This window comes from Capsicum annuum, chromosome 7, assembly GCF_002878395.1.
Source record: "Capsicum annuum cultivar UCD-10X-F1 chromosome 7, UCD10Xv1.1, whole genome shotgun sequence".
Lineage (NCBI taxonomy): Eukaryota > Viridiplantae > Streptophyta > Magnoliopsida > Solanales > Solanaceae > Capsicum > Capsicum annuum.
The window spans coordinates 166,656,412-166,668,095 of NC_061117.1; the positions used below are offsets into that span (position 1 = coordinate 166,656,412).

An 11,684-nucleotide genomic window follows, 5' to 3' on the forward strand; every position below is an offset into this window, starting at 1 on the left:
CATCTACCTGACCAAATCCGCTTACATTAGAATTAATCATTAATGGTTGATCAAATTTGTTAGATTTGCCTCAAAAATAAGAAGTTCTGGTCCGAGAGGGATAGTATCAACCATTTGACGTCCCATCGATGCATCCGTTATAGTAATCTGATATCCCCCTTTTTCTTTTCATATGCTTTTGCTTACTATGCCTGCTGTTGTAGGATTATAAACCGTATTATTAAATTTGATGCAGTTGCGATAAATCTGACCCCTTTTCCTATTCTCGCATATGTATATAGGATATTTTCAGAAAAGAATATCCTTCGTAGTAGCAGGGTCTGAGGAAAGAATAGGGAAGGTTATTTCAATATATTTTTTACTAGGGACAGGGCCTATCACTAGAATAGTTTTTTTAATAGGGCGATAGCTCTGAAAAGACAACTTGCTAATCTTTTCTTTCATCTTGGGAAAAATACGATCGGGAGGTACTAATTGAAACCCCTCTGATAAAATAAGAACAACCCTCACGTTCAATCCCCCCTTTTTACTATTAGCAAGAACCTGTTTTAGTTGTATATTATAAGAAATTTGAACAACTGCTTCAAATACAGTATCAGGAAGTATCTTTTATGGGACCTCAATCTCCATGGGCTTATTAGCCCAATGGAAATCGGCACATACAAATGCCCAGTCGCTTTTCATGGATTTCATAACCCTGCTGTGAAAAAATGGGATATACACTTGAAATAAATGTACGAGTTAAGATATATATCATGAGTGATACCGAAATAGATTGAGTAATATGTTTCTTTAGCCAAGAAAAAGCATTTGTAGTTTGACTGGTCCAATCATTGATTGCGAAAATTTCTACAATAAATTGGGTAGGTCTCTAGTATAGTTCACTAGCCATGATTCTGCTGTTTGATGAAATAATCTAGAAATAATATTAGATGAATCTTCCTGATGGTTAGAAATAGAAAGATAAAATATGATTTTCAATACTTTGCTTGTGTACAACTACAAAGTATCAAGCATTCTAATTGGATTAGATTAATATCAATGGATCCTTTATTAGTTATTCATTAAATGATAAATAACTAAATGTGATGGAGATAGATGATTTAAATAACGGAAAATCCAATATTTAAAAATTTTATCGAGAATGACTACGAAGGTGGAAAAAGAAGAGATATAATTTGATCATTATGAACAAACCCAAAATCATTATAGATAGAGCTAATAATTAATTCCCAACCGCGGGATGAATGGAATTCGATACGTAAATAAGTTAATTAAAGAATAAAAAAAGCTTTTACTGTGTCACTTACGTTATATAGGAATTCCATAGGCCAAGAGTTAAGAATAATAAGTTTTTCATCACCCAAAATTGAATACCCGTTTAGAATAATAAAAAAAATGATATTTGTTGAGAAGTACAAAATCGTATTGATACGATTCTCATTTTGCATCTTGATTAATTGGATAGTTTCTTTATGGATTTCTATCCCAAAATCTTTGAGATGTGTTTCTGAGTATTCCTACATCATTTCTTCCAAGAAGTGGAGTTCCTCTAATTTTATTAATTTTTCTAGAAAACTCTTTTCTTGAATAGTATTCAAGGAAATTTTGGATTGCCCTGTATTCCACCAATTAGTAACCCAAGATTCCAGACATTTATTAACTGAGAAAGAAATTCACTAGGGAAAAAAATACTTTTGATGCAAGATAGAAAAGAGGGGTGAATGCTTTTTGTTTTACCATTTTTTCATCTATGAATTGTTAATCAACCCATCCATACACTCTATGCGATCGAATATTTCTTACACACATGAGTTTTATACAAGGTATCAAAGTTATGAATCTATTTTCTTTGTGATTTTATGGTTATTCTTTGAATCTAGAAAGAATATAGAAATAGGCTAAGAATTCACTTCGAATGAAGAAATTAAGAATATTGTTTCCTAATATATCAATTGGTCAAATTCAAAATCAAGTGTTTCCTTTCTATGAATGATCGTAAGAACAACTTTAAGTAATGAATATTGTTTAGATTTTGAGAAGAAAGAACTCCCTTGATATAAAAATATCCAATAATTCAAAAAAAATTCACTAATTACTCATAGTCAGGAATAGAATAATTGAGGGAAAGATATTACGATGATAAAAAAAATGACTGGCAAAAGATATATTGGCTAGTTCTCATTATTTAATTAAGAAATCCAATTGCTAGTCATTAAAGAATACAAAATAAAGAATTTCCAATTTACAAGATATGATCTATCTGGATCTAAAGTGTCAATTCTAATAAATATTGAATTAAAAAAAATTTCTTGATTTCAAAATGGTTTGCCATCTGAGATGAAACTATTATTCCAATTTTGTTATTTGTTACTAAATTGTGTGGGTTTACATATGCATAACAACCATAAAAAGAGTTTCGTTTTATTGTTCTTTCTTATACATTTTCTTTAGTAGAATGAACGTTTTGATTCTTAATTTCTCAAAATACTTAAATTGGTACACTCAAGAAATAGGCTAATTCAGCAACCTTTTCTTCAATTTCTCGTGGAGTTAAATTCTCATCAGTAAGTGTTAATGGAATGGACCCCTGGCCTCTGTTGTCCATATAAAGAACACGATGGGCATAAATACCCTCTTTAACTTCTATTCTAACGGACTGAATATTTTTTACAAGGAATCAGAGGAATATGCAACCTTTAGGACTAATTCTTCAAATTGGTTAAATCTAAAATAATCACATACTCTTCAGTTAATATGATCCCACTATACATATCGATATACATATAGATTAACCGATAACATATCTTCCATCCAGTGATCCTGATCTATTTGAAAATTACTAGAATGGATATATCCATATTTCATGTTTCTGCAAGTGTAAGAGTTTTTTCCTTTATGTTTAGTAGAAATCACATACTATACTCTATTACAATAAATATATATCTGTGTTATGATACAAGACCATATTTTCAAAAAAAGTGGATAAGATTGGGTCCCAACGGATCTAAACAATCTTGTTTTTTTGTTAACATGAATAAATAAAGAAGCCATTGCAATTTCCAGAAATACTTGTCCTACTAACGACACAAAGATAGATGGAAGGTTAAAATTTTTCATAGAAGGGGCACCTCGATTTACTATATTTTATCTGCTATTATGTTATTATATAAATAAAGAAATCTTGTAATAATTAAATAATTATAATTAAATTAAGAATTTGAATTATAATTAGATAATATTTATTATTAATAGAAATTGAAGAATTTGAAATTCTTAGTATAGATCTAAGTATCTATATATCTAAATCTAACTGAGTACGTATAATAAGAATAAGTAGAAAGAATGTATAACTAAATAAATAGACATTCATCTCTTACATACAAAAGATATGTATCATAATAAACTTTATTATTTTTGTTCATTTCTTTGTATTTTGTTCTTGTCTTCTAATTTTCTAAAAATAGATAAAGAGATTATCAAAAGATTCATTTGTATCCGACCCAACATGAATTTTTAGCTAAAATGGTTTTTAGGGAGATAGAGTAAGATACAAAACACTATTATCTATAATTTAATTTTAAATTATATACCTAAGACAAGAAGAAATTTGTTTTATTTTTCTAATTTCACTAAAGGAAGAACTCACTCTTGGTGATAAAGGCTTCTAGATTAATAATTAGGAATATAAGTCAAAAAAGAGTTATGCTCAACTTTAGTTCTGATTCTTTCTACAATTAGATCTCCTACCACCAAAGAAAGGTCCATTATTATCTTATTTACTATTATCTTACTTAATTTGATTCCGATAAACTAACTACTTTTTTACTACAAACACAAAAAATGAATAATGGCCTTAGTGCTTTACTTGATTTTACTTGAATTTTGATTCAAAGGGAAAAAAGGCATGGAGCTTAAATAACTTACTCAGAATGTTTTTTGAAAGATTACGTGGTTCAATTAGGTTGAATAAACCCTTCAGGAATAAGTATTCAGCTTCTTGTGAACCTTTAGGTACTATTTTATTAAATCTTTGTTCAATTACTCTTTTACCTGCAAATACAATGTAGGCATTGGTTTTGGCAATAATGATATCCCACAACATACAAAAACTAGCAGTCACTCCACCAGTTTTCGGAGATTTAAGGATTGATATGTAAAATAATTTTTTATTTAATTGATAATAACATAAAGCAAACGATATTTTAGCCATTTGCATCAAGCTCAAACTTCCTTCCTGCATGTACACCCCTCCCCCCCCGAAAGCACACACTATAATAAGAGGTAAAATTTGATTGGTAGCGTGTTCAATCAAACGGGTGATTTTTCTCCCCTACTATGGATCCCACGCTAACCCCCCCTCCCCCATAAACTGAAAATCCATAACCCCAGTTGCTATGGAAATGCCGTATAGTTGGCCTATGCTTGTTTGAACAGCCTCAGATAATCCTATCTTTCTTTGATAAGAATCAATACGATCTTTATAAGGCCCCTCTTCCGAATGAGATTCAATGGGATCTAGAGACACCAAGTCTTCATCCATATGATCCCAAGTACCCGGATTGATCAAAAGTTCAATTCTATCCGAACTACACATTTTCAAATGATTTCCACATTGTTCACAAATATTCATTTTTGATTTAAAAAATTTCTTATTATTTAATCCATAAAAATTCTCGCATTGAACCCACAAATTCCTATATTTTTGAGTTACCTTCAGATCATTAGAAATTTCTCTTATCGTTAAATCACTACCATTAGAACTTTCTTTTATAGTTAAATCATTGCCCTTAGAAATTTTTGTTATAGTTAAATCACTGCCATTAGAACTTTATCTTATAGTTAAATCACTGCCATTAGAACTTTATCTTATAGTTAAATCACTGCCCTTTGTGCAAGTTTGTATACTGGAACCCTCGTTTTCACTACTATTTTTACTTTCACCACCACAAACGGCCCTATAAATGTAACTGTTACTGTAATTCTCACAACCACTTATAATGGAAGTATCTATACAAATTTGAGACTGAAGATATTTATCAATACAACTATTAATGTGATTATTCCAACTATATTGAGTATCATACGTGTAAGAATTATAGTAGGGATCTTCGCCCCAAAATCCATTATTTAGATAAATCAAGTTTCGATAACTATGAAAGAATTTTCTCGTTTACCCAGAAAGGAATGATCGTTGTCAATCTCAAAAATCTAATTTTCAATATCAAAATAGATGAAATAACTGTCTCATTTCCTATCGCTAACTATAGAAGTGTCATCAGAGATGAAATTTCGAATGTCTTTAACATCGAATAAATAATCAAAATTACTGCAACTAGAAATGTTTTTCACTTTTCGATTTTGATCTTCACTGGTATTTTCAATAGGACCAAGACTGCCCATTGATTTATTTAGCCCACACTTGCATTTGAACTCCTTCTTAAAAAACATTGAATTAAACCTCCATCTTTCCATAGAGTTTTCTTGCCCCCTATTTGCATGAAAATACAATAGATAAATAGTCATTCGCTATAAAATTATTTTTTTGAATATCTTATTTTCTACCAGAGTAAGCATAGAAATCCAATCAGTAGGATTATTAGTAGGATTATAGTGAGTATTGGAAAAAAGTTCTGAATCTAGGGGAACAGTTCACTATATATTAATATTCCAGAACCCCCTTTAATTATTAAAAATAATATGAATATAAGAATATAATTTTGATAAAGGGCGGCTTCTTCTATGTCGTGTCAAATTAGCATCAAAAAAAAAGATTTGTCCTCTCCTATACTCCTATAAAGAAATCCAAAAAAATTTCTTAAAATCGCATCTAATACTAATATCTAATCACTAACTAATCTAAAAGCTAATAAAATAATAAGTAATAAATTAAGCTTACATTTCAACATGGAATGGAACAAAAGGGACAATATACAGGATGGGTAGAAAGAGTTGTGCTACTTGGCTTGATTCAGGGAAACTACAAACTACCAGATCGAAAAAAAATATACCAATCCTAAGAATCCATAGGATTATGTGGATCCAAGACAACAATAGAAGGAATTGAGTCTTAGATTTTTATTTATTTTTCAAGATTTTGTATGTCAAATCTTGTATATCAAGGTAAGTATATGCTTAGTCAAAATATTTTCAATAGAATTTTGGTTATATTCAGCTCAATCCTTTAGTTAAAATATTGAGCCGAGTTTAACTGCAATTCAATTACGAGAACGAAGGATACTTAATTGAGTTCGTTCTCATTATTCTTCGTTATTTCCTGCTAATTTATCTACTAATTACTACAATTTTTACTTATCCAAAATGTCCACTGTTGAAAAATTAAATATGATCTCTTTCCATACCTCAGAAGCAGCAGCTAGATCCGGGCTCCATTTGGAAGCCTCACAAATAATCTCATTACCTTCCCGAGCAAGATCGCGACCTTCATTATGATCTTTTACGCATGCTTGTAGAGCTAATTAGCAATGACACCTGGCGCATTGCCCCAAGGATATCCTAAAGTTGCTCCACCAAACTATAGTACGAAATCATCCCCAATGATCTCGGTCAGATTAGGCATATGCCAAACATGAATACCTCCAAAAGCCATGGTAGGAAACCCGGTAAAGAGACCCAATCTTGACTGAAATAAATATCACAACTTTGATCTTGTTCAAAAAAATTGTTATGCAATAAATAAATAAAGCCCAAAGTTATGTCTCTTTCTCCTTCAAGTTTACCTACTATGGTACTAGAGTGGATATGATCGCCACCAGACATACGTAATGTTTTTACTAATACCCGAAAGTGCATACCATAATTCTTCTATCTATCAATAACCACATGCATTGCACAGAGGATGTGAAGAAGTGGAACTTTATCTAGACAATAATGAGCCAAGATAGTATTTGTCGTGAATCCCCCCATTAAGTAGTCATGCATTACGATCGGAACACCGAAATCTCTAGTAAATATAGCTCTTTTAATCATTTCTTTGCATATACCTATAGTAGCATTCATGTAATGCCATTTGATTTTACCTATTTCAGTCTGTGTTTTATAAAGTGCTTCGGCCCAAAATAAGAAATGATCTATCTAATGCATAAATGGTTGTGAGTTCACGTTCTCATCACCTTTGGTAAAATTAAGTCCGCTGTAAATACATTCATAAAAAGCTTTACCGTAGTTTTTAGCAGATAACCATAATTTAGGTTTAATAGTACATCCCAACAGGGGATGATCGTACTTTTTTAATTTATCTCTTTCAACTTGGATCCCATAAGATGAACCTTGGAAAGTTTTAATATAAGTAGGAGGGACTTGCAGATATTCCAGACGTAGAGCGCGCAGGCTTTGAACCCAAATACATTACCTTTATTGGAAGTAAATAGGTTGGTAATAGTACCTTCTTCAAAAGGTCTAAAGGGTAAGCTACATAATAAATATATTGATCTTTTTCTCCAACAACATGTTTGATGCGGTAGTATCACCCTTTGTAATGATAAAGATTGATAAGTCCATCGGTTCATATAGTTTTTCGCGTACCAGTACAAGAATCGGCAGCTACCATGATGCCTGCTTCTCCAGGTGGAACTCCGGATTGAGGATTTACTCAAAATGCTGACAACATATCAGTATCCTTGGTTTGGTATTCAGGAGTATAATAAGTCAATTTGTACTTTTTAACACCAGCTTTGAATCCAACACTTTCTTTAGTCTCTGTTTGTGGTAACATAAATCCCTTCCTACAACTAATAGTTTGAGAATTCTCATAACAACAAGCTCTACTCGACACGAATTCCGCGTTAATGAAACTTTTCACAATAATCTTTTAGAAAATTTCCAACAAATACTAATATTATCAATTAATCAGAATGGTTGATTATTAGACCATGGTATTAGATTTGCCAAATAAATCATTATTGCATACTCTTTCATATACATAGTGCAACCTAATTTTTATTTTTTACCTTTTTTTTTGAAATGGAAATACCTAACTAACATAAATAATAAGAACTACCCCTTGACAGTGGTATATGTTGTATATGTAAATCTTAAATGTGAAAATATATGAAATTTTGCTATGAAAGGTAAAAAAAAAGAAAGAAAAATGCATAGAAAAGAATAGGCTAGGCATAAATCAATATGCTAAAATTTAACTAAAAAATAAATAAGAAAAATAAGAAGAGGAGACCATTAGATCCAAATAGTGAATCGTAATGGAAATATAAAATAAAGTTCAGGTTTGAATTTCGCAAAATATATATTATGGATGGGATTGTCTATAATGACAGACAAATGAAAGACTTTCTCATGATTCTAATTCATCAACTTGAGATTTTTAAATTAAAATAGGTTGGGTGAGCTTGCAAATTAACTCAATCTCCTTGAATAAGTAAACAATTTAATTAGTTCAATTGCATGGCACCAACAAAATTGAGAGCTAATTCCCATTTTATTGAATTAACCGATCGACAAGGTTGTGGACATTTACTTTGAATTCGATAATTTTTGAAAAAACAGTTTGACATACTTATTTATTTTATTACTATGAGAATCAATCCTACTACTTCTGGTTCTGGGGTTTCCACACTAGAAAAAAAACCTAGGGCGTGTCGTCCAAATCATCAGTCCAGTACTAGATGTAGCCTTTCCCCCAGGCAAGATTCCAAAAATTTATAATGTTCTCGTAGTTCAAGGTTGAGATTATGTTGGTCAACCCATTAATATGGCTTGTGAGGTACATCAATTATTAGGAAATAATCGAGTTAGAGTTGTAGCTATGTGTGCTATAGTTAGTTTAACGAGAGTAATGTAAGTGATTGACATAGGATCTCTTACAAGTGTTTCGGTTGGGGGAGTGACTCAGGGATGAATTTTTAACTTTCTCGAAGAGCCTGTTGATAATTTAGTGCCTGTAGATACTAGTACAATGTCTCCTATTCATAGATCTGTGCCCGCCTCGATACAGTTGGATAAAAAATTACCCGCCTTGATACAGTTGCATAAAAAATTATCTATTTTTGAAATAGGAATTAAAGTAGTAGATCTTTTAGCTCCTTATCGTTGTGGAGGAAAAATTAGACTATTTGGGAGAGCTAGAATGGGTAAAATAGTACTGATTATGGAATTGATTAACAATATTACTAAAGCTCACGGGGGCATATTCGTACTTGGAAGAGTGGGTGAACGTACTTAGGAAGGAAATGATCTTTACATGGAAATAAAAGAATATGGAGTGATTAATGAACAAAATATTGCATAATCAAAAGTGGCCCTAGTTTATGGTTACATGAATGAACCACCAGGATCTTGTATGAGACTTGGTTTGACTGCCCTATCTATGGAGGAATATTTTCGAGAAGTTAATGAGCACGACGTACTTCTATTTATTGACAATATCTTACGTTTCGTCCAAGCAAGATCCAAAGTATCGGCCTTATTGGGTAGAATGCCTTCCGCTGTGGGTTATCAACTAACCCTAAGTACTGAAATGGGTTCTTTACAAGAAATAATTAATTCTACCAATTAAGGGTCCATAACCTCTATTCAACCAGTTTATGTATCTGCAGATGCTTTGACCGACCCTGCTCCTTCTATAAAATTTTCATATTTAGATGCTACTACCATACTATCAAGTGGATTGGCTTCCAAAGGTATTTATCCAGCAGTAGATCCTTTAGATTTAACGTCAACCATGGTTCGACCTCAGATCATTGGTGAGGAACATTATGAAACTGCCCAATGAGTTAAGCAAAACTTTACAATATTACAAGGAGCTTCAGGACATTATAGCTATCATTGGATTGGATGAATTATCCAAAGAGGATAGTTTACTCATAGTAAAAGTGCAAAAAATTAATTGTTTCTTATCACAATCCTTTTTCGTAGCAAAAGTATTTATCATTCTCTAGGGAAATATGTTGGTCTAGCAGAAATAATTTGAGGATTTCAATTGATCCTTTTTGAAAAATTAGATGGTATTCCTATACAAGCCTTTTATTTGGTAGGTAATATCAATGAAGCTACCGCGAAGGCTATTAACTTAGAAATGGAGAGCAATTTAAAGAAATTACCTTAAATCTTATTGTACTGACTCCTAATTGAATTATTTGGGATTCAGAAGTGGAAGAAATCATGTTATCTACTAATAGTGGTCAAATTGGAATATTATCAAATAACTCCCCTATTGCCACAGCTGTACATATAAGGATTTTGCAAATAAACTTTAACAACCAATGGTTAATGATGGCTATGATGGGTGCTTTTGTTAGAATAGGCAAGAATGAAATCACTGTTTTAGTAAATGATGCGGAGAAGGGTAGTGACGTTAATCCACAAGAAGCTCAGCAAACTCTTGAAATAGCGAAAGATAATAAGAAAAAGGCTGAAGGAAGGAGACAAAAAATTAAGGCAAATCTAGCTCTCCGATGAGCTAGAGCATGGGTGGAAGCTATAAATCTGATTTCATAACTATTAGTATGACTAGTTAGTACATTCGAATAATAAAAAGTTCTCTTTCTAATTCTATTTAGGTTCTATCGGGTGAATACAATTAAATACAGTCAAACAGAAGCCAATTCTTGTGCAAAAATTCAAGTTTAAAAATGAAATAGAAAATATACAAAATCAAAAAATAAATATCACTAAAGGTGGGTTGTAAACCTTATTAGATACCATTGACTCTGGTATCTAATAAGTTTTACCTACTATTGGATTTGAACCAATGACTCTCGTCGTATGAAAGCAGTACTCTAACCCACTGAGTTAAGTAGGTCATTTATCATTCCAAAGAGAACCAAACGAAACCTACCTGTTGATGGATTATAAATACCATATTACTTATAAGAAATACTAATCTAATAAGCAATAATAATCTAAGGAATACCACTCAAAGAGATCAAAGATTGTTGATGTTGGATTATGGAATATTTAGCTTGACAAGAATTTCTCTACATGATAAATATGTATCACAAGAACTAAGGGCTATAGCTCAGTTGGTAGAGAAACTTGTTTGCATGCACGCTAATGTATTTGAAGGGAGTTTATCATACTTTCAGAAAAATTGATCTTGTTGAGAAATCTCCATAACTTTGAGGGAACCATAGCCTTGCAAAGGGTTCGGTCCAATTTGGACGTCCATTTAGGAGGTACCAAACATACCCCATCATTGATTTGAGATCTTGATAAGGAGAATACCCAGTCTATTCAATGCTAGGCATAATGTGTATAAGGACCTCCAAAAAATCTCTTTTCATAATATGAACTTTAAGGTGTATGAAGTTTCATATTTGATTTTTTAAGCAGAAACGATAGAGAATTCATTCAAGTTAGGTTTATTTAGGCCAGAGACAGACCTATGTCAAGATAACCCCACCTTTGAAACACTTTGGTAATGCTCCCAAATAATGAATCAGAGCACATGGAACCATTTCCTTTTCTTTTTTTCTGTCAAAAAAAAAATGGCAGACTAACTGCTATAAATATCAACTAATGAAAGATCCCAATGCTAAAAAAATACATGTTGGGTCTTTGAAATAGTTCAGATCATTTTGATAATAATAAGTTTGATCTGTTTTACCAAGAAAGTCTACGGTTCATGTCGAGATAGCCCTATAAAATAAAATAAAAATGAAACAAAAATTATATAATTTTATTTCTTCATTATTATTTCTTATTTATAA

The 11,684-nt window shown here is 31.6% G+C and overlaps 3 pseudogenes; 1 reads left to right on the forward strand and 2 right to left on the reverse strand.

Moving 5' to 3' along the window:
* Positions 1-3,864: 3,864 nt before the first annotated feature.
* On the reverse strand, positions 3,865-5,526 carry LOC124900065 (annotated as a pseudogene).
* A 782-nt stretch (positions 5,527-6,308) lies between these two features.
* On the reverse strand, positions 6,309-7,750 carry LOC124900066 (annotated as a pseudogene).
* A 1,182-nt stretch (positions 7,751-8,932) lies between these two features.
* On the forward strand, positions 8,933-10,081 carry LOC124885808 (annotated as a pseudogene).
* The last annotated feature ends 1,603 nt before the right edge of the window (positions 10,082-11,684 follow it).